General features: G+C 40.0%; 1 long non-coding RNA gene across 1 annotated transcript in view; it reads right to left on the bottom strand.

Annotated features, from left to right (window-relative positions):
- LOC124259295 overlaps positions 1-20624 on the bottom strand; it is an 81428-nt gene extending 60804 nt beyond the window's left edge. Inside the window, exon 1 of the long non-coding RNA XR_006893816.1 lies at positions 20527-20624. This is a non-coding gene — a long non-coding RNA (uncharacterized LOC124259295). The remainder of the gene's footprint in view (positions 1-20526) is intronic.
- Between the last annotated feature and the right edge of the window lie 2140 nt (positions 20625-22764).

Below are 22764 nucleotides of genomic sequence, written 5' to 3' on the forward strand. Positions count from 1 at the left end.
CCCACATCATTTTGCATTGTGAATCTGTAATGAGCTAAAGATATATTTTTTTATACGACGCTACTTGACCTACTGGACGTAGATTATATGCATTAATTGAAATGCTTGAAGATGAAGATGCCATTGTACTGTTTTGTGGTGCAAAACTTCACATCCCTGGCCTTCATGAAACGGCATGGCAAACCATCATACTACATTTTTCGAACTATATCTATTCTTTAAATGATTCCTTGATGTATACTTTCTGAACTATCATTGTTGTAAATAACCGTGCTTTGTACATATCATATGTACATATATGTAACTGACTGATGTTTGTTTATGTAATCTTCGAATATACTTTTGGAGGAAATAAAGACATTCATTCATTCACTGCCGAAGTGATATAAGTCGCCCAAGTATAGTGATATAAGCTGTTTACGTATAATGTCATGGCTATTTAACTACAGTGCCATTAATGATTAAAATAGTAACATAGCCTGTTAAAGAATAGCATCATGGTGTATAAATGCAATGTCATTAATAATCAAGAATAGTGATATAAGCTCTTAGATAATAGTGTCATGGGTGTGGAATTATAGTGATATGGCTGTTCATATGCTGCAAATGGATATTCTGTATAGTGTCATGGCCGTGGAAGTATGACCATGGAAGAAGATCAAGTATAATGTCATGGCTGTGTAAGTATGGCCATAGAAGAAGTTCAGGTATAGTGTCATGGCTGTGGAAGTATGACCATAGAAGAAGTTCAAGTATAGTGTCATGGCTGTGGAAGTATGGCCACAGAAGAAGTTCAGGTATAGTGTCATGGCTGTGGAAGTATTACTATAGAAGAAGTTCAAGTATTGTGTCATCGCTGTTGAGGTAGGACCATAGAAGAAGTTCAAGTATAGTGTCATGGCTGTGGAAGTATGGCCACAGAAGAAGTTCAGGTATAGTGTCATGGCTGTGGAAGTATGGCCACAGAAGAAGTTCAGGTATAGTGTCATGGCTGTGGAAGTATTACTATAGAAGAAGTTCAAGTATTGTGTCATCGCTGTTGAGGTATGACCATAGAAGAAGTTCAAGTATAGTGTCATGGCTGTGGAAGTATGGCCACAGAAGAAGTTCAGGTATAGTGTCATGGCTGTGGAAGTATTACTATAGAAGAAGTTCAAGTATAGTGTCATGACTGTGGAAGTATGACCATAGAAGAAGTTCAAGTATAGTGTCATGGCTGTGGAAGTATTACTATAGAAGAAGTTCAAGTATAGTGTCATGACTGTGGAAGTATGACCATGGAAGAAGTTCAAGTATAGTGTCATGACTGTGGAAGTATTACTATAGAAGAGGTTCAAGTATAGTGTCATGACTGTGGAAGTATGACCATGGAGGAAGTTCAGATATAGTTTCATGGCTGTGGAAGTGTTACTAGAGAAGAAGTTCAAGTATAGTGTCATGGCTGTGGAAGTATGGCCATAGAAGAAATTCAAGTATTGTGTCATCATTATGTCATGACACTACGTCTTCGAAGTCATGAATCAGTGATTGAAATGAACTGCCTGAGCGCTGCTCATTCATTACCAGTTGGTCACATCAAGGTGAAAGGATAATCTTACCTGCTGGTACTGTTCCAGTAGTAACTCCTCATTAATTTTCTATCATAATGTATGGTGGTTAATCCAGTATAGTGAACTTCGGTTTTACTTTCTGTTTGGTTTTCGGGTTTAAGGAAGGATCAACTAATTCCTAGAAAGCGTACAATCAATATGAAAGCAAATACAGTGTATCAAAAAACTATATTGTGCATATATTGTCAGAGAGAACTGTTCCAGTTATCACGTGGGGAAAAATTATTTGAAGCCACGTTCGTGTACAGAAATATCCACGCATCGACAAATATTAGGAGCGTTTGCCAACAGTTTCTTGGGGTTAAGTCCGCATTGAACTGGGGTTTATTGTATCTGAAAGCATTTGCTGCTGATCGCATGTGTGTTTCACTTGTTACTTAAAGGCAGGATCGTGTGTAGCTATTTGTTACTTAAAGACGGTATGGCGTGTGGTTATTTGTTACTTAAAGGCAGGATCGCGTGTGGCTATTTGTTACTTAAAGGCAGGATCGTGTGTGGCTATTTGTTACTTAAAGAAAGTATCGCGTGTTTGTTACTATCGCGTTGGCTACTTGTTACTTAAAGGCAGGATCGTGTATGGCTATTCGTTACTCAAAGGCATGATCGTGAGTGTATGCTATTTGCTACTTAGAGGCAGGATCGTGTTCGACTATTTGTTACTTAAAGGCAGGATCGTGTGTGTCTATTTGTGTCTTAAAGGCAGGATCGCGTATGGCTATTTGTTACTTAAAGGCAGGATCGCGTATGGCTATTTGTTACTTAAAGGCAGGATCGTGTGTGACTATTTGTTACTTAAAGGCAGGATCGTGTGTGACTATTTGTTACTTAAAGGCAGGATCGTGTGTGGCTATTTGTTACTTAAAGGCAGGATCGTGTGTGACTATTTGTTACTTAAAGGCAGGATCGCGTATGGCTATTTGTTACTTAAAGGCAGGATCGTGTGTGTCTATTTGTTACTTAAAGGCAGGATTCTGAGTGACTATTTGTTACTTAAAGGCAGTATCGCGTTTGGCTATTTGTTACTTAAAGGCAGGATCGTGTGTGTCTATTTGTTACTTAAAGGCAGGATCGCGTATGGCTATTTGTTACTTAAAGGCAGGATCGTGTGTGTCTATTTGTTACTTAAAGGCAGGATTGTGAGTGACTATTTGTTACTTAAAGGCAGTATCGCGTTTGGCTATTTGTTACTTAAAGGCAGGATCGTGTGTGGCTACCTGTTACTTAAAGGTAGGATCGTGTATGGCTATTTGTTACTTAAAGGCAGGATCGTGTATGGCTATTTGTTACTTAAAGGCAGGATCGTGTGTGGCTATTTGTTACTTAAAGGTAGGATCGCGTGTGGCTATTTGTTACTTAAAGGTAGGATCGTGTGTGGCTACCTGTTACTTAAAGGTAGGATCGTGTATGGCTATTTGTTACTTAAAGGCAGGATCGTGTATGGCTATTTGTTACTTAAAGGCAGGATCGTGTGTGGCTATTTGTTACTTAAAGGCAGTATCGCGTTTGGCTATTTGTTACTTAAAGACGGTATGGCGTGTGGCTATTTGTTACTTAAAGGTAGGATCGGGTGTGGCTATTTGTTACTTAAAGGCAGGATCGCGTATGGCTATTTGTTACTTAAAGAAAGTATCGCGTGGCTATTTGTTACTTAAAGGTAGGATCGTGTATGGCTATTTGTTACTCAAAGGCATGATCGTGAGTGGCTATTTGCTACTTAAAAGGCAGGATCGTGTTCGACTATTTGTTACTTAAAGGCAGGATCGTGTGTGTCTATTTGTGTTTTAAAGGCAGTATCGTTTGTGACTATTTGTTACTTAAAGGCAGGATCGCGTGTGGCTATTTGTTACTTAAAGGCAGGATCGTGTGTGACTATTTGTTACTTAAAGGTAGGATCGTGTGTCACTATTTGTTACTTGAAGGCAGGATCGCGTATGGCTATTTGTGTCTTAAAGGCAGGATCGTGTTCGACTATTTGTTACTTAAAGGCAGGATCGTGCGTGTGGCTATTTGTTACTTAAAGGCAGGATCGTGTGTGACTATTTGTTACTTAAAGGCAGGATCGCGTATGGCTATTTGTTACTTAAAGGCAGGATCGTGTGTGGCTATTTGTTACTTAAAGGCAGGATCGTGTGTGACTATTTGTTACTTAAAGGCAGTATCGTGTTTGGCTGTTTGTTACTTAAAGGCAGGATCGCGTATGGCTATTTGTTACTTTTGTTACTTAAAGGCAGGATCGTGTGTGACTATTTGTTACTTAAAGGCAGGATCGTGTGTGACTATTTGTTACTTAAAGGCAGGATCGTGTGTGACTATTTGTTACTTAAAGGCAGTATCGCGTTTGGCTATTTGTTACTTAAAGGCAGGATCGCGTGTGGCTATTTGTTACTTAAAGGTAGGATCGTGTGTGGCTACCTGTTACTTAAAGGTAGGATCGTGTATGGCTATTTGTTACTTAAAGGCAGGATCGTGTATGGCTATTTGTTACTTAAAGGCAGGATCGTGTGTGGCTATTTGTTACTTAAAGGCAGTATCGCGTTTGGCTATTTGTTACTTAAAGACGGTATGGCGTGTGGCTATTTGTTACTTAAAGGCAGGATCGGGTGTGGCTATTTGTTACTTAAAGGCAGGATCGTGTGTGGCTATTTGTTACTTAAAGAAAGTATCGCGTGTGGCTATTTGTTACTTAAAGGTAGGATCGTGTATGGCTATTTGTTACTTAAAGGCAGGATCGTGAGTGGCTATTTGCTACTTAAAGGCAGGATCGTGTTCGACTATTTGTTACTTAAAGGCAGGATCGTGTGTGTCTATTTGTGTCTTAAAGGCAGTATCGTGTGTGACTATTTGTTACTTAAAGGCAGGATCGCGTGTGGCTATTTGTTACTTAAAGGCAGTATCGTGTGTGACTATTTGTTACTTAAAGGCAGGATCGCGTATGGCTATTTGTGTCTTAAAGGCAGGATCGTGTGTGACTATTTGTTACTTAAAGGCAGGATCGTGTGTCACTATTTGTTACTTGAAGGCAGGATCGCGTATGGCTATTTGTGTCTTAAAGGCAGGATCGTGTTCGACTATTTGTTACTTAAAGGCAGGATCGTGTGTGTCTATTTGTTACTTAAAGGCAGGATCGTGTGTGACTATTTGTTACTTAAAGGCAGGATCGCGTATGGCTATTTGTTACTTAAAGGCAGGATCGTGTGTGTCTATTTGTTACTTAAAGGCAGGATCGTGTGTGACTATTTGTTACTTAAAGGCAGTATCGTGTTTGGCTGTTTGTCACTTAAAGGCAGGATCGCGTATGGCTATTTGTTACTTAAAGGTAGGATCGTGTGTGACTATTTGTTACTTAAAGTCAGGATCGTGTGTGACTATTTGTTACTTAAAGGCAGGATCGTGTGTGACTATTTGTTACTTAAAGGCAGTATCGCGTTTGGCTATTTGTTACTTAAAGGCAGGATCGCGTGTGGCTATTTGTTACTTAAAGGTAGGATCGTGTGTGGCTACCTGTTACTTAAAGGGCAAGTGTACACGAAAATTAACCTTTTGTCTTGCACTTTTCCCTCATAAAAGTGTTTATCAAGTAGTTTTATATCCAAACCTGTACATATTTCAGAAGTAACTAATTTATTGTTTGCGTTATATCAATTCATATTTTCAACATTTACCGAGAGTTCTATGTCCACAATAAAAACACCATGGCTTATGTCCCTTGGAAATGACGTCATTGGTGCCCGAACGATAAACAAATGACGTCGTTAGACCTTATTAGACCCATTTCATGTGTGGTGCAGGTATAGATAGGTGTGGTTCTTGTGTCTCGATGCGCAGGCTACTGTTTTAATCCACCTGTTGCCTAGCCGTCAGCTGGCTTATGTGGTCAGTTGTACACTGTAATGACGTTGCTGTTTTGAAAACGTATACATTGTACTAAATGTGTTACCACGTAAACAAATTGTATAACATTCAACCTGAGTCGGTCGCCTTTTCAACAGTATCATTTTTCACAAACATTAAAACGTGCACTACATCTAGCTTGCCATCTGTGAATGTGCCGGCATTCTACGTTTGTTACTAAAATTCCTACTTAAATCGTACAATATGTCCCTCCTCTTCCACCTTCACTTTGATATCGATACCATATCCAAATACATCACGAAGATAAATGCAATTTGCAGTTTTGAACTCTGTTTGAAATTCGTTTTTTCTATGATAGATCTATCATCCGCTCATTGCAGATCAAATATACTGAAAATTACTATGCATCGTAAATCTCGCCAGTTTTGACACATTACTAAATCACCATTAACTGCGTTTTGCGTAATTTATTGTATGTCTTAATTCAAATGTCAAATTTTATTGGGAGAATTGAATTTAAGAAAAAGACGTATCATTGTGATCAGCGGTAGTTTTGTTGTTGTATGATCAAATCACCAATGCTCGTTCTGAAACATTGTCAATGAACCGAGAATCGCTGGGAATGTTTTGGAAAATACGCAAAAACCAAAGCCATATTACAGAGTGTTTATAAAATCACGTCACATGTATGTTGGTTATGTTTCGCCCTTAAAATCAATAAAATTGTATAGTTCAACACCATCTTCCTGACACGAATCCCTGAATTGCTCATATAGTTCAAAATAAACTGGCAAGTGGACTTTGTCACCAATTCGAAGTGTTTCAGTGAAATCGAATGAAAAATATCTGATACCGCGCTGGGAAGGACCACATGTTTGAAATGTAAACAAAGCCAATAAGATTTTACACTGTGTATCCGTTCGCCTACTCGTTGCATAGACCAGTACAGGGGCCCGTTTCACAAAGCCCTCTTACCGGTACGACCTCCTAAATCTAGGAGGCTTTTGTGAAACGCGGGCCTGCTCATTAGTTTTAGAACATGTATGGGAAAGGTATCGAGCAAGCGATAGTTAAATAAAATAGGTGTATTCTTGTGATTTTCTAGATTCATCACAACATATTACAGTTTCTGAAAGCGTGACGCCATGATTGACGCCAACTCACGCACAACGATGATGGTACCTCTCTTAATTTCTGACTATCTACCTTGGTCACAATGAAAACAAAAAGAAAATAACAACCAGCAGACTGACAGAATTTTTGGACTACTTACATGTCACATTTATGCATATACGTTGCTTGAAACAACGAAAATGTCTTCGAAAACTCCGGCGTACTCGTGTCAGTGAACACGCCATTTTGAAAAAGTCGCTTCCCGATAGTGATGTCATACGGACGTCAACATTGTTATACACATTTGTTATTTTCACTGAGATGAGGTTATGAATGAAAAAACACACGATCAATCTGTCCTGCTGCTTACATTTTCTGTTCTTATGCTTCTTTCGAATTTTCACAAACTTTTCTCACGTGATTAATTTCAGTATAATTAATCTTTGATTTGGGACTAGACAGGAGATCAGTTTAAAATCAAGTGGCACCAATTACGTCATAATCAAAGGGCGGTAACTCTGGCCTGTTTTAGCTCTGCAAACAAAGGCCTCATATTGGCGTTACATATCAGCACTTATTTTGAAGGTTATACTAACAATGTAAGAAAAATGAGTGTATATTTTCAAACATTGGTATTAACTAATTAAAACAGTTCACTTTGATTCACATAAGAATAAATGTGATTTATTCTTCGTGTACACTTCCAGTTTAAAGGTAGGATCGTGTATGGCTATTTGTTACTTAAAGGCAGGATCGTGTGTGGCTATTTGTTACTTAAAGGCAGGATAGTATGTGACGATTTGTTACTTAAAGGCAGGATCGCGTGTGGCTATTTGTTACTTAAAGGTAGGATCGTGTGTGGCTATTTGTTACTTAAAGGCAGGATCGTGTACGGCTAGTTGTTACTTAAAGGGAGTATCGTGTGTGACTAGTTGTTACTTAAAGGCAGGATCGTGTGTGGCTATTTGTTACTTAAAGGCAGTATCGCGTTTGGTCATTTGTTACTTAAAGGCAGGATAGCGTGTGGCTATTTGTTACTTAAATTTAGGATCGTGAGTGGCTATTTGTTACTTAAAGGTAGGATCATGTATGGCTAGTTGTTACTTAAAGGCAGGATCGTGTATGGCTATTTGTTACTTAAAGGCAGGATCGTGTGTGGCTATTTCTTACTTAAAGGCAGGATAGTATGTGACGATTTGTTACTTAAAGGCAGGATCGCGTGTGGCTATTTGTTACTTAAAGGTAGGATCGTTTGTGGCTATTTGTTACTTAAAGGGAGTATCGTGTGTGACTAGTTGTTACTTAAAGGCAGGATCGTGTGTGACTATTTGTTACTTAAAGGCAGGATCACGTATGGCTATTTGTTACTTAAAGGCAGGATCGTGTGTGTCTATTTGTTACTTAAAAGCAGGATCGTGTGTGTCTATTTGTCACTTAAAGGCAGGATCGAGTGTGGCTATTTCTTTACTTTAAAGGCAGGATCGTGTGTGGCTATTTGTTACTTAAAGGCAGGATCGTGTGTGTCTATTTGTCACTTAAAGGCAGGATCGTGTGTGCCTATTTCTTACTTAAAGGCAGGATCGCGTGTGGCTATTTGTTACTTAAAGGTAGGGTCGTGTGTGGCTACCTGTTACTTAATGGTAGGATTGAGTATGGCTATTTGTTACTTAAAGGCAGGATCGTGTATGGCTATTTGTTACTTAAAGGCAGGATCGTGAGTGGCTATTTGTTACTTAAAGGTTGGATCGTGTGGCTATTTGTTACTTAAAGGCAGGATAGTATGTGACGATTTGTTACTTAAAGGCAGTATAGCGTGTGGCTATTTGTTACTTAAAGGTAGGATCGTGTGTGGCTATTTGTTACTTAAAGGCAGGGTCGTCTGCGGCTAGTTGTTACTCAAAGGTAGGATCGTGTGTGACTATTTCTTACTTAAAGGCAGGATCGCGTATGGCTATTTGTTACGTAAAGGAGTATCGTGTGTGACTAGTTGTTACTTAAAGGCAGGATCGTGTGTGGCTATTTGTTACTTAAAGGCAGGATCGTGTGTGGCTATTTGTTACTTAAAGGTAGGATCGTGTGTGGCTATTTGTTACTTAAAGGCAGGATCGTGTGTGGCTATTTGTTACTTAAAGGCAGGATAGTATGTGACGATTTGTTACTTAAAGGCAGGATCGCGTGTGGCTATTTGTTACTTAAAGGTAGGATCGTTTGTGGCTATTTGTTACTTAAAGGGAGTATCGTGTGTGACTAGTTGTTACTTAAAGGCAGGATCGTGTGTGACTATTTGTTACTTAAAGGCAGGATCACGTATGGCTATTTGTTACTTAAAGGCAGGATCGTGTGTGGCTATTTGTTACTTAAAGGCAGGATCGTGTGTGTCTATTTGTCACTTAAAGGCAGGATCGTGTGTGGCTAGTTGTTACTTAAAAGGCAGGATCGTGTGGCTATTTGTTACTTAAAGGCAGGATCGTGTGTGTCTATTTGTCACTTAAAGGCAGGATCGTGTGTGGCTATTTCTTAGTTAAAGGCAGGGTCGCGTGTGGCTATTTGTTACTTAAAGGTAGGATCGTGTGTGGCTAACTGTTACTTAATGGTAGGATTGTGAATGGCTATTTGTTACTTAAAGGCAGGATCGTGTATGGCTATTTGTTACTTAAAAGGCAGGATCGTGTGTGGCTATTTGTTACTTAAAGGTTGGATCGTGTGTCTATTTGTTACTTAAAGGCATGATAATATGTGACGATTTGTTACTTAAAGGCAGTATAGCGTGTGGCTATTTGTTACTTAAAGGTAGGATCGTGTGTGGCTATTTGTTACTTAAAGGTAGGGTCGTGTGCGGCTAGTTGTTACTCAAAGGTAGGATCGTGTGTGACTATTTCTTACTTAAAGGCAGGATCGCGTATGGCTATTTGTTACGTAAAGGGAGTATAGTGTGTGACTAGTTGTTACGTAAAGGCAGGATCGTGTGTGGGTATTTGTTACTTAAAGGCAGTATCGCGTATGGCTATTTGTTACTTAAAGGCAGGATCGTGTGTGACTATTTGTTACTTAAAGGCAGGATCGTGTGTGACTATTTGTTACTTAAAGGCAGGATCGCGTATGGCTATTTGTTACTTAAAGGGAGTATCATGTGTGACTAGTTGTTACTTAAAGGCAGGATAGTATGTGACGATTTGTTACTTAAAGGCAGGATCGCGTATGGCTATTTGTTACTTAAAGGCAGGATCGTGTGTGGCTATTTGTTACTTAAAGGCAGTATCGCGTTTGGTCATTTGTTACTTAAAGGCAGGATAGCGTGTGGCTATTTGTTACTTAAATTTAGGATCGTGAGTGGCTATTTGTTACTTAAAGGTAGGATCATGTATGGCTAGTTGTTACTTAAAGGCAGGATCGTGTATGGCTATTTGTTACTTAAAGGCAGGATCGTGTGTGGCTATTTCTTACTTAAAGGCAGGATCGTGTGTGGCTATTTGTTACTTAAAGGCAGGATCGTGTGTGGCTATTTGTTACTTAAAGGCAGGATAGTATGTGACGATTTGTTACTTAAAGGCAGGATCGCGTGTGGCTATTTGTTACTTAAAGGTAGGATCGTTTGTGGCTATTTGTTACTTAAAGGGAGTATCGTGTGTGACTAGTTGTTACTTAAAGGCAGGATCGTGTGACTATTTGTTACTTAAAGGCAGGATCACGTATGGCTATTTGTTACTTAAAGGCAGGATCGTGTGTGTCTATTTGTTACTTAAAGGCAGGATCGTGTGTGTCTATTTGTTACTTAAAGGCAGGATCGTGTGTGGCTATTTGTTACTTAAAGGCAGGATCGTGTGTGGCTATTTGTTACTTAAAGGCAGGATCGTGTGTGGGCTATTTGTCACTTAAAGGCAGGATCGTGAGTGGCTATTTCTTACTTAAAGGCAGGATCGTGTATGGCTATTTGTTACTTAAAGGTAGGGTCGTGTGTGGCTACCTGTTACTTAATGGTAGGATTGAGTATGGCTATTTGTTACTTAAAGGCAGGATAGTATGTGACGATTTGTTACTTAAAGGCAGGATCGCGTGTGGCTATTTGTTACTTAAAGGTAGGATCGTGTGTGGCTATTTGTTACTTAAAGGCAGGATCGTGTACGGCTAGTTGTTACTCAAAGGTAGGATCGTGTGTGACTATTTGTTACTTAAAGGCAGGATCGCGTATGGCTATTTGTTACTTAAAGGGAGGATCGTGTGTGACTAGTTGTTACTTAAAGGCAGGATCGTGTGTGGCTATTTGTTACTTAAAGGCAGGATCGTGTGTGGCTATTTGTTACTTAAAGGTAGGATCGTGTGTGGCTATTTGTTACTTAAAGGCAGGATAGTATGTGACGATTTGTTACTTAAAGGCAGGATCGCGTGTGGCTATTTGTTACTTAAAGGTAGGATCGTTTGTGGCTATTTGTTACTTAAAGGAGTATCGTGTGTGACTAGTTGTTACTTAAAGGCAGGATCGTGTGTGACTATTTGTTACTTAAAGGCAGGATCACGTATGGCTATTTGTTACTTAAAGGCAGGATCGTGTGTGTCTATTTGTTACTTAAAGGCAGGATCGTGTGTGACTATTTGTCACTTAAAGGCAGGATCGTGTGTGGCTATTTGTTACTTAAAGGCAGGATCGTGTGTGGCTATTTGTTACTTAAAAGGCAGGATCGTGTGTGTCTATTTGTCACTTAAAGGCAGGATCGTGTGTGGCTATTTCTTACTTAAAGGCAGGGTCGCGTGTGGCTATTTGTTACTTAAAGGTAGGATCGTGTGTGGCTACCTGTTACTTAATGGTAGGATTGTGTATGGCTATTTGTTACTTAAAGGCAGGATCGTGTATGGCTATTTGTTACTTAAAGGCAGGATCGTGTGGGCTATTTGTTACTTAAAGGTTGGATCGTGTGTCTATTTGTTACTTAAAGGCATGATAATATGTGACGATTTGTTACTTAAAGGCAGTATAGCGTGTGGCTATTTGTTACTTAAAGGTAGGATTGTGTGTGGCTATTTGTTACTTAAAGGTAGGGTCGTGTGCGGCTAGTTGTTACTCAAAGGTAGGATCGTGTGTGACTATTTCTTACTTAAAGGCAGGATCGCGTATGGCTATTTGTTACGTAAAGGGAGTATCGTGTGTGACTAGTTGTTACTTAAAAGGCAGGATCGTGTGTGGCTATTTGTTACTTAAAGGCAGTATCGCGTATGGGTATTTGTTACTTAAAGGCAGGATCGTGTGTGACTATTTGTTACTTAAAGGCAGGATCGTGTTTGGCTGTTTGTCACTTAAAGGCAGGATCGCGTATGGCTATTTGTTACTTAAAGGTAGGATCGTGTGTGACTATTTGTTACTTAAAGTCAGGATCGTGTGTGTCTATTTGTTACTTAAAGGCAGGATCGTGTGTGACTATTTGTTACTTAAAGGCAGTATCGTGTTTGGCTATTTGTTACTTAAAGGCAGGATCGCGTTTGGCTATTTGTTACTTAAAGGTAGGATCGTGTGTGGCTACCTGTTACTTAAAGGCAGGATCGTGTATGGCTATTTGTTACTTAAAGGCAGGATCGTGTATGACTATTTGTTACTTAAAGGCAGGATCGTGTGTGGCTATTTTTACTTAAAGGTAGGATCCCGTGGCAGGCGTGTATTTGTTACTTAAAGGTAGGATCGTGTGTGGCTACCTGTTACTTAAAGGTAGGATCGTGTATGGCTATTTGTTACTTAAAGGCAGGATCGTGTATGGCTATTTGTTACTTAAAGGCAGGATCGTGTGTGGCTATTTGTTACTTAAAGGCAGGATCGCGTGTGGCTATTTGTTACTTAAAGGCAGGATCGCGTGTGGCTATTTGTTACTTAAAGGCAGTATCGCGTGTGGCTATTTGTTACTTAAAGGCAGGATCGTGTGTGGCTATTTGTTACTTAAAGGCAGGATCGTGTTCGGCTATTTGTTACTTAAAGGCAGGATCGTGTGTGGCTATTTGTTACTTAAAGGCAGGATCGTGTGTGACTATTTGTTACTTAAAGGCAGGATCGCGTGTGGCTATTTGTTACTTAAAGGCAGGATCGTGTGGACTATTTGTTACTTAAAGGCAGGATCGTGTATGGCTATTTGTTACTTTGGGACAGGATCGCGTATGGCTATTTGTTACTTAAAGGCAGGATCGTGTTCGACTATTTGTTACTTAAAGGCACGATCGTGTGTGGCTATTTGTTACTTAAAGGCAGGATCGTGTGTGGCTATTTGTTACTTAAAGGCAGGATCGTGTGTGACGATTTGTTACTTAAAGGCAGGATCGCGTATGGCTATTTGTTACTTAAAGGCAGGATCGTGTGTGGCTATTTGTTACTTAAAGGTAGGATCGTTTGTGGCTATTTGTTACTTAAAGGAGTATCATGTGTGATAGTTGTTACTTAAAGGCAGGATCGTGAGTGACTATTTGTTACTTAAAGGCAGGATCGTGTATGGCTATTTGTTACTTAAAAGGCAGGATCGTGTGTGTCTATTTGTTCCTTAAAGGCAGGATCGTGTGTGGCTATTTGTTACTTAAAGGCAGGATCGTGTGGGCTATTTGTTACTTAAAGGCAGGATCGTGTATGGCTATTTGTTACTTAAAGGCAGGATCGCGTATGGCTATTTGTTACTTAAAGGCAGGATCGTGTGTGACTATTTGTTACTTAAAGGCAGGATCGTGTATGGCTATTTGTTACTTAAAGGCAGGATCGTGTGTGGCTATTTGTTACTTAAAGGCAGGATCGTGTATTTGTTACTTAAAAGGCAGGATCGTGTTGGCAATTTGTTACTTAAAGGCAGGATCGTGTGTGGCTATTTGTTACTTAAAGGCAGGATCGTGTATGGCTATTTGTTACTTAAAGGCAGGATCGTGTGTGGCTATTTGTTACTTAAAGGTAGGATCGTGTGTGGCTACCTGTTACTTAAAGGCAGGATCGTGTATGGCTATTTGTTACTTAAAGGCAGGATCGTGTGTGGCTATTTGTTACTTAAAGGTAGGATCGCGTGTGGCTATTTGTTACTTAAAGGCAGGATCGTGTGTGGCTACCTGTTACTTAAAGGCAGGATCGTGTATGGCTATTTGTTACTTAAAGGCAGGATCGTGTGTGGCTATTTGTTACTTAAAGGCAGGATCGTGTATGACTATTTGTTACTTAAAGGCAGGATCGCGTATGGCTATTTGTTACTTAAAGGCAGGATCGTGTGTGGCTATTTGTTACTTAAAGGCAGGATCGTGTGTGGCTATTTGTTACTTAAAGGCAGGATCGTGTGTGGCTATTTGTTACTTAAAGGCAGGATAGTATGTGACGATTTGTTACTTAAAGGCAGGATCGCGTGTGGCTATTTGTTACTTAAAGGTAGGATCGTGTGTGTGGCTATTTGTTACTTAAAGGGCAGGATCGTTTGTGGCTATTTGTTACTTAAAGGGAGTATCATGTGTGACTAGTTGTTACTTAAAAGGCAGGATCGTGTATGGCTATTTGTTACTTAAAGGCAGGATCGTGTATGGCTATTTGTTACTTAAAGGCAGGATCGTGTGTGGCTATTTGTTACTTAAAGGCAGGATCGTGTGTGGCTATTTGTTACTTAAAGGCAGGATCGTGTGTGGCTATTTGTTACTTAAAGGCAGGATCGTGTGTGGCTATTTGTTACTTAAAGGCAGGATCGCGTATGGCTATTTGTTACTTAAAGGCAGGATCGTGTGTGGCTATTTGTTACTTAAAGGCAGGATCGTGTGTGGCTATTTGTTACTTAAAGGCAGGATCGTGTGTGGCTATTTGTTACTTAAAGGCAGGATCGTGTGTGACTATTTGTTACTTAAAGGCAGGATCGTGTGTGGCTATTTGTTACTTAAAGGCAGGATCGTGTTTGGCTGTTTGTTACTTAAAGGCAGGATCGCGTATGGCTATTTGTTACTTAAAGGCAGGATCGTGTGTATGGCTATTTGTTACTTAAAGGCAGGATCGTGTGTGGCTATTTGTTACTTAAAGGCAGGATCGTGTGTGGCTATTTGTTACTTAAAGGCAGGATCGTGTGTGGCTATTTGTTACTTAAAGGCAGGATCGCGTGTGGCTATTTGTTACTTAAAATGCAGGATCGTGTATGGCTATTTGTTACTTAAAGGCAGGATCGTGTATGGCTATTTGTTACTTAAAGGCAGGATCGTGTGTGGCTATTTGTTACTTAAAGGCAGGATCGTGTGTGGCTATTTGTTACTTAAAGGCAGGATCGTGTGTGGCTATTTGTTACTTAAAGGCAGGATCGTGTGTGGCTATTTGTTACTTAAAGGTAGGATCGTGTGTGGCTATTTGTTACTTAAAGGCAGGATCGTGTCGGCTATTTGTTACTTAAAGGCAGGATCGTGTGTGTCTATTTGTTACTTAAAGGCAGGATCGTGTGTGGCTATTTGTTACTTAAAGGCAGGATCGCGTGTGGCTATTTGTTACTTAAAGGCAGGATCGTGTGTGGCTATTTGTTACTTAAAGGAAGGATCGTGTATGGCTATTTGTTACTTAAAGGCAGGATCGCGTATGGCTATTTGTTACTTAAAGGCAGGATCGTGTATGGACTATTTGTTACTTAAAGGCAGGATCGTGTGTGGCTATTTGTTACTTAAAGGCAGGATCGTGTGTGGCTATTTGTTACTTAAAGGCAGGATCGTATGTGGCTATTTGTTACTTAAAGGCAGGATCGCGTGTGGCTATTTGTTACTTAAAGGTAGGATCGTGTGTGGCTATTTGTTACTTAAAGGCAGGATCGTGTGTGGCTATTTGTTACTTAAAGGCAGGATCGTGTGTGACTATTTGTTACTTAAAGGCAGGATCGTGTATGGCTATTTGTTACTTAAAGGCAGGATCGTGTATGGCTATTTGTTACTTAAAGGCAGGATCGTGTGTGGCTATTTGTTACTTAAAGGCAGGATCGTGTATGGCTATTTGTTACTTAAAGGCAGGATCGTGTATGGCTATTTGTTACTTAAAGGCAGGATCGTGTGTGGCTATTTGTTACTTAAAGGCAGGATCGTGTATGGCTATTTGTTACTTAAAGGCAGGATCGTGTATGGCTATTTGTTACTTAAAGGCAGGATCGTGTATGGCTATTTGTTACTTAAAGGCAGGATCGTGTGTGGCTATTTGTTACTTAAAGGCAGGATCGTGTATGGCTATTTGTTACTTAAAGGCAGGATCGTGTATGGCTATTTGTTACTTAAAGGCAGGATCGTGTATGGCTATTTGTTACTTAAAGGCAGGATCGTGTGTGGCTATTTGTTACTTAAAGGCAGGATCGTGTATGGCTATTTGTTACTTAAAGGCAGGATCGTGTATGGCTATTTGTTACTTAAAGGCAGGATCGTGTATGGCTATTTGTTACTTAAAGGCAGGATCGTGTATGGCTATTTGTTACTTAAAGGCAGGATCGTGTATGGCTATTTGTTACTTAAAGGCAGGATCGTGTATGGCTATTTGTTACTTAAAGGCAGGATCGTGTGTGGCTATTTGTTACTTAAAGGCAGGATCGTGTATGGCTATTTGTTACTTAAAGGCAGGATCGTGTATGGCTATTTGTTACTTAAAGGCAGGATCGCGTGTGGCTATTTGTTACTTAAAGGCAGGATCGTGTGTGGCTATTTGTTACTTAAAGGCAGGATCGTGTATGGCTATTTGTTACTTAAAGGCAGGATCGTGTGGCTATTTGTTACTTAAAGGCAGGATCGTGTATGGCTATTTGTTACTTAAAGGCAGGATCGTGTATGGCTATTTGTTACTTAAAGGCAGGATCGTGTGTGGCTATTTGTTACTTAAAGGCAGGATCGTGTGTGGCTATTTGTTACTTAAAGGCAGGATCGTGTGTGGCTATTTGTTACTTAAAGGCAGGATCGTGTATGGCTATTTGTTACTTAAAGGCAGGATCGTGTATGGCTATTTGTTACTTAAAGGCAGGATCGTGTGTGGCTATTTGTTACTTAAAGGCAGGATCGTGTATGGCTATTTGTTACTTAAAGGCAGGATCGTGTATGGCTATTTGTTACTTAAAGGCAGGATCGTGTATGGCTATTTGTTACTTAAAGGCAGGATCGTGTGTGGCTATTTGTTACTTAAAGGCAGGATCGTGTATGGCTATTTGTTACTTAAAGGCAGGATCGTGTATGGCTATTTGTTACTTAAAGGCAGGATCGTGTGTGGCTATTTGTTACTTAAAGGCAGGATCGTGTATGGCTATTTGTTACTTAAAGGCAGGATCGTGTATGGCTATTTGTTACTTAAAGGCAGGATCGTGTATGGCTATTTGTTACTTAAAGGCAGGATCGTGTGTGGCTAAAAAGGCAGGATCGTGTATGGCTATTTGTTACTTAAAGGCAGGATCGTGTATGGCTATTTGTTACTTAAAGGCAGGATCGTGTGTGGCTATTTGTTACTTAAAGGCAGGATCGTGTATGGCTATTTGTTACTTAAAGGCAGGATCGTGTATGGCTATTTGTTACTTAAAGGCAGGATCGTGTGTGGCTATTTGTTACTTAAAGGCAGGATCGTGTGTGGCTATTTGTTACTTAAAGGCAGGATCGTGTATGGCTATTTGTTACTTAAAGGCAGGATCGTGTATGGCTATTTGTTACTTAAAGGCAGGATCGTGTATGGCTATTTGTTACTTAAAGGCAGGATCGCTATGTGGCTATTTGTTACTTAAAGGCAGGATCGTGTATGGCTATTTGTTACTTAAAGGCAGGATCGTGTATGGCTATTTGTTACTTAAAGGCAGGATCGTGTATGGCTATTTGTTACTTAAAGGCAGGATCGTGTATGGCTATTTGTTACTTAAAGGCAGGATCGTGTGTGGCTATTTGTTACTTAAAGGCAGGATCGTGTGTGGCTATTTGTTACTTAAAGGCAGGATCGTGTGTGGCTATTTGTTACTTAAAGGCAGGATCGCGTGTGGCTATTTGTTACTTAAAGGCAGGATCGTGTATGGCTATTTGTTACTTAAAGGCAGGATCGTGTGTGGCTATTTGTTACTTAAAGGCAGGATCGTGTATGGCTATTTGTTACTTAAAGGCAGGATCGTGTGTGGCTATTTGTTACTTAAAGGCAGGATCGTGTATGGCTATTTGTTACTTAAAGGCAGGATCGTGTGTGGCTATTTGTTACTTAAAGGCAGGATCGTGTGTGGCTATTTGTTACTTAAAGGCAGGATCGTGTATGGCTATTTGTTACTTAAAGGCAGGATCGCGTATGGCTATTTGTTACTTAAAGGCAGGATCGTGTGTGACTATTTGTTACTTAAAGGCAGGATCGTGTGTGGCTATTTGTTACTTAAAGGCAGGATCGTGTATGGCTATTTGTTACTTAAAGGCAGGATCGTGTGTGGCTATTTGTTACTTAAAGGTAGGATCGTGTGTGGCTATTTGTTACTTAAAGGCAGGATCGTGTATGGCTATTTGTTACTTAAAGGCAGGATCGTGTGTGGCTATTTGTTACTTAAAGGCAGGATCGTATGTGACGATTTGTTACTTAAAGGCAGGATCGCGTTTGGCTATTTGTTACTTAAAGGTAGGATCGTGTGTGGCTATTTGTTACTTAAAGGCAGGATCGTGTATGGCTATTTGTTACTCAAAGGTAGGATCGTGTGTGACTATTTGTTACTTAAAGGCAGGATCGCGTATGGCTATTTGTTACTTAAAGGCAGGATCGTGTATGGCTATTTGTTACTTAAAGGCAGGATCGTGTGTGGCTATTTGTTACTTAAAGGCAGGATCGTGTATGGCTATTTGTTACTCAAAGGCAGGATAGCGTGTGGCTATTTGTTACTTAAATTTAGGATCGTGAGTGGCTATTTGTTACTTAAAGGTAGGATCATGTATGGCTATTTGTTACTTAAAGGCAGGATCGTGTATGGCTATTTGTTACTTAAAGGCAGGATCGTGTGTGGCTATTTCTTACTTAAAGGCAGGATCGTGTGTGGCTATTTGTTACTTAAAGGCAGGATCGTGTGTGGCTATTTGTTACTTAAAGGCAGGATCGTATGTGACTATTTGTTACTTAAAGGCAGGATCGTGTATGGCTATTTGTTACTTAAAGGCAGGATCGTGTGTGACTATTTGTTACTTAAAGGCAGGATCGTGTGTGACTATTTGTTACTTAAAGGCAGGATCACGTATGGCTAGTTGTTACTTAAAGGCAGGATCGTGTGTGGCTATTTCTTACTTAAAGGCAGGATCGTGTGTGACTATTTGTCACTTAAAGGCAGGATCGTGTGTGGCTATTTGTTACTTAAAGGCAGGATCGTGTGTGGCTATTTGTTACTTAAAGGCAGGATCGCGTATGGCTATTTGTTACTTAAAGGCAGGATCGTGTGTGTCTATTTGTTACTTAAAGGCAGTATCGTGTGTGGTTAGTTGTCACTTAAAGGCAGGATCGTGAGTGACTATTTGTTACTTAAAGGCAGTATCGCGTTTGGCTATTTGTTACTTAAAGGCAGGATCGCGTGTGGCTATTTGTTACTTAAAGGTAGGATCGTGTGTGGCTACCTGTTACTTAATGGTAGGATTGTGTATGGCTATTTGTTACTTAAAGGCAGGATCGTGTATGGCTATTTGTTACTTAAAGGCAGGATCGTATGTGACGATTTGTTACTTAAAGGCAGTATCGCGTGTGGCTATTTGTTACTTAAAGGTAGGATCGTGTGTGGCTATGTGTTACTTAAAGGTAGGATCGTGTGTGGCTATGGTTACTCAAAGGTAGGATCGTGTGACTATTTCTTACTTAAAGGCAGGATCGCGTATGGCTATTTGTTACTTAAAGGGAGTATCGTGTGTGACTAGTTGTTACTTAAAGGCAGGATCGTGTGTGGCTATTTGTTACTTAAAGGCAGTATCGCGTTTGGTCATTTGTTACTTAAAGGCAGGATAGCGTGTGGCTGTTTGTTACTTAAAGGTAGGATAGTATGTGACTATTTGTTACTTAAAGGCAGTATCGCGTATGGCTATTTGTTACTTAAAGGTAGGATCGTGTGTGGCTATGTGTTACTTAAAGGTAGGATCGTGTGTGGCTATTTGTTACTCAAAGGTAGGATCGTGTGACTTTTTCTTACTTAAAGGCAGGATCGCGTATGGCTATTTGTTACTTAAAGGGAGTATCGTGTGTGACTAGTTGTTACTTAAAGGCAGGATCGTGTGTGGCTATTTGTTACTTAAAGGCAGTATCGCGTTTGGTCATTTGTTACTTAAAGGCAGGATCGCGTGTGGCTATTTGTTACTTAAAGGTAGGATCGTGTGTGTCTATTTGTTACTTAAAGGCAGGATCGCGTATGGCTATTTGTTACTTAAAGGCAGGATCGTGTGTGGCTAGTTGTTACTTAAAGGCAGGATCGTGTAGTGACTATTTGTTACTTAAAGGCAGTATCGCGTTTGGCTATTTGTTACTTAAAGGCAGGATCGCGTGTGGCTATTTGTTACTTAAAGGTAGGATCGTGTGTGGCTATTTGTTACTTAAAGGCAGGATCGTGTGTGGCTATTTGTTACTTAAAGGCAGGATCGTGTATGGCTATTTGTTACTTAAAGGCAGGATTCGTGTATGGCTATTTGTTACTTAAAGGCAGTATCGCGTTTGACTATTTGTTACTTAAAGGCAGGATCGTGTGTGGCTATTTGTTTCTTAAATGCATGATCCTGTGTGGCTATTTGTTACTTAAAGGCAGTATCGTGTGTGGCTATTTGTTACTTAAAGGTAGGATCGTGTGTGGCTACCTGTTACTTAAAGGCAGGATCGTGTGCGGTTATTTGTTACTTAAAGGCAGTATCATGTGCGGCTAGTTGTTACTTACAAGCAGTATAGCGTGTGTCCTACTTGTTGCTGAATTACATTAACTACCTGAGCTCTGCTCATGCATCAGCAATTGTTCACATCAGTAAGGTGAATGGAGACTTAGACACATACTAATCTTACCTGCTGGTACTGTTCCGTGGAAAAAAGCAATACCTCCTCGTTAATTTACTAGCACGATGTATGGTGGCTAATCCCTTGCAATGAACTCCGGTTTTACTTTCTGTTTGGTTTCGGGTTTAAGGAAGGAACAGCTAATTCTTAGAAAGCGTACAATCAATATGAAAGTAAATAAATAGTATCAAAAAACCTATATTATGCATGACACAGTTATCACGTGGGGATTAATGATTTGAGGACACGTTCGTGTACAGAAATATCCACGCATCGTAACACATTAGGAGCGTGTGGCAACAGTTTATTGAGGTTACGTCGGCATTGAAATGGAGTTTATTGTATCTGAAAGCATTTCCTGCTGAGCATGTGCTTTTCATTGCTTACTTAAAGGTAGGATCGTGTGTGGCTATTTGTTACTTAAAGGCAGGATCGTGTATGGCTATTTGTTACTTGAAGGCAGGATCGTGTGTGGCTATTTGTTACTTAAAGGCAGTATCGTGTGCGGCTATTTGTTACTTAAAGGCAGTATCGTGTGCGGCTAGTTGTTACTTACAAGCAGTATACCGTGTGTCCTACTTGTTACTGAAAGAAAGAGGCAGTGTGATAACCTAGTGATTAAAGCGTTTCAAGCTCGCGACTTTCTGTCCCATTTCGGATTGAGGTTTGAACATTTTTAACAACATTCTCGATTCAGACATTGTACAAATAAAGGCACACACGAGGACAGACCGGGGTAGCTGAAGGCTGTTTTAATGCATTCTGCGTTGAACACGAATGCACTTCAGACAATTCCTATCCTTGTAAGGCCAACGTTTATCAATTCAAGTGTGACGTGTTATCTGTTAAGTTGTGAGGGATGATAAGCTGATATGTATTATAATAAATACACGCACTTTCTCACGCGCGCGAAGGAGTGTGACGGTAACGCTATCCAGTGATGAATATTGTTTTTGAGCACAGATGATAAAATGAACTGTGTTATGAAACAGACATGGCAGTATGTACTCTCTTCATCTCGCTGGTCGTTGAGAATGGAGTATATACAACATTGATAATCAAAATGGCATATGTAGTAAACGATAAGTCGTTTTCAAGTTACTTAACAATTGTATGAATGCACAACTCTGAGTGTGTCGTTTCGAAGCTTTGCTAGAAACTGTACGTTACTGAGAAAGTGTAGCCCCAATATAACATTTGTTATATTTGACCACTTTCTAAATGGTATTGTGTATTCACAGTTCTCAGCCGTGGGAACCGTACTAATTTACATTCGTAGAGGGTACACAAAGTCCGCGGTCTCGACTACCAGTTGTCCGACTTCCTTTTTTGTAGAAGCTGTGCTGGCTGAGTTGGTTAGATGGCTGACTTTGTTTACTGGCCATTACGTGCCTGACTCTGAATCTGTACTTTACTGAGAAAGTGTAATCCCAAATATACATATGACCACTTTCTAAATGGCATTGTGTATACAATTAAAACATATTTCTCCTCATTTTAAGTGCATTGGTTGTTAGGTGGTTTATATGTCAGAGAAGTACTTCCCATCTTAGGAGATAATGAAACCCGTCTTCAACTGCAGTAGACAAACAAAACTGTCAGTAATCATATCCATCTATGATACAGTCACAACAATATATAAAGTCTTAAGTCACGAACAATGTTTTGACAGAATACAAGTGTCATACAAATACGTTAGCCAGCCTTCTTTCCCACCTTTCACATGATCAACCATATGAAGACTAATCCCGACCCCCCAGTAATGCACACACGTGGGTGTAGATACCTCCATCGATCAACCTCCATGGTATGTACTGAGTGTGATAAGTACAGTGGGCCGTGCATACATTCCAGGCACTGTACAAACCCTTGACCGTTATCACATCTGCTGTACCCTCGATCTAACACACCACGAGTTTAACCCGGTACGAAGGGGAACTCCCTATGCTAAATATAGAATGGGTTAAACCTAGAGTGATACGAGTATAGCAGTAAATCCGGCGAGTATGTGTTGTAAATGAATCCGAGCGGCTTTAGGGTGAGCATCAACAAAAGTTCCATAAATGGTATGTGAGTTTAAGACCAATACTTGATCACAATGATTCTTTATCGTAAGATGTAGATCAAGAATATGTTTAAGACAAACATTTTTCTATATTTAGTATAATTTCTCAGACCAAACGTTTAAAGATCACGTGACTACATGTTACGTCATACAAAGATACTCCACACGTTGTCATTCATTTG

The sequence above is a fragment of the Haliotis rubra genome, unplaced genomic scaffold (genome assembly GCF_003918875.1).
Source record: "Haliotis rubra isolate DU_JTF1 unplaced genomic scaffold, ASM391887v1 Scf716, whole genome shotgun sequence".
Taxonomy (NCBI): Eukaryota; Metazoa; Mollusca; class Gastropoda; order Lepetellida; family Haliotidae; genus Haliotis; species Haliotis rubra.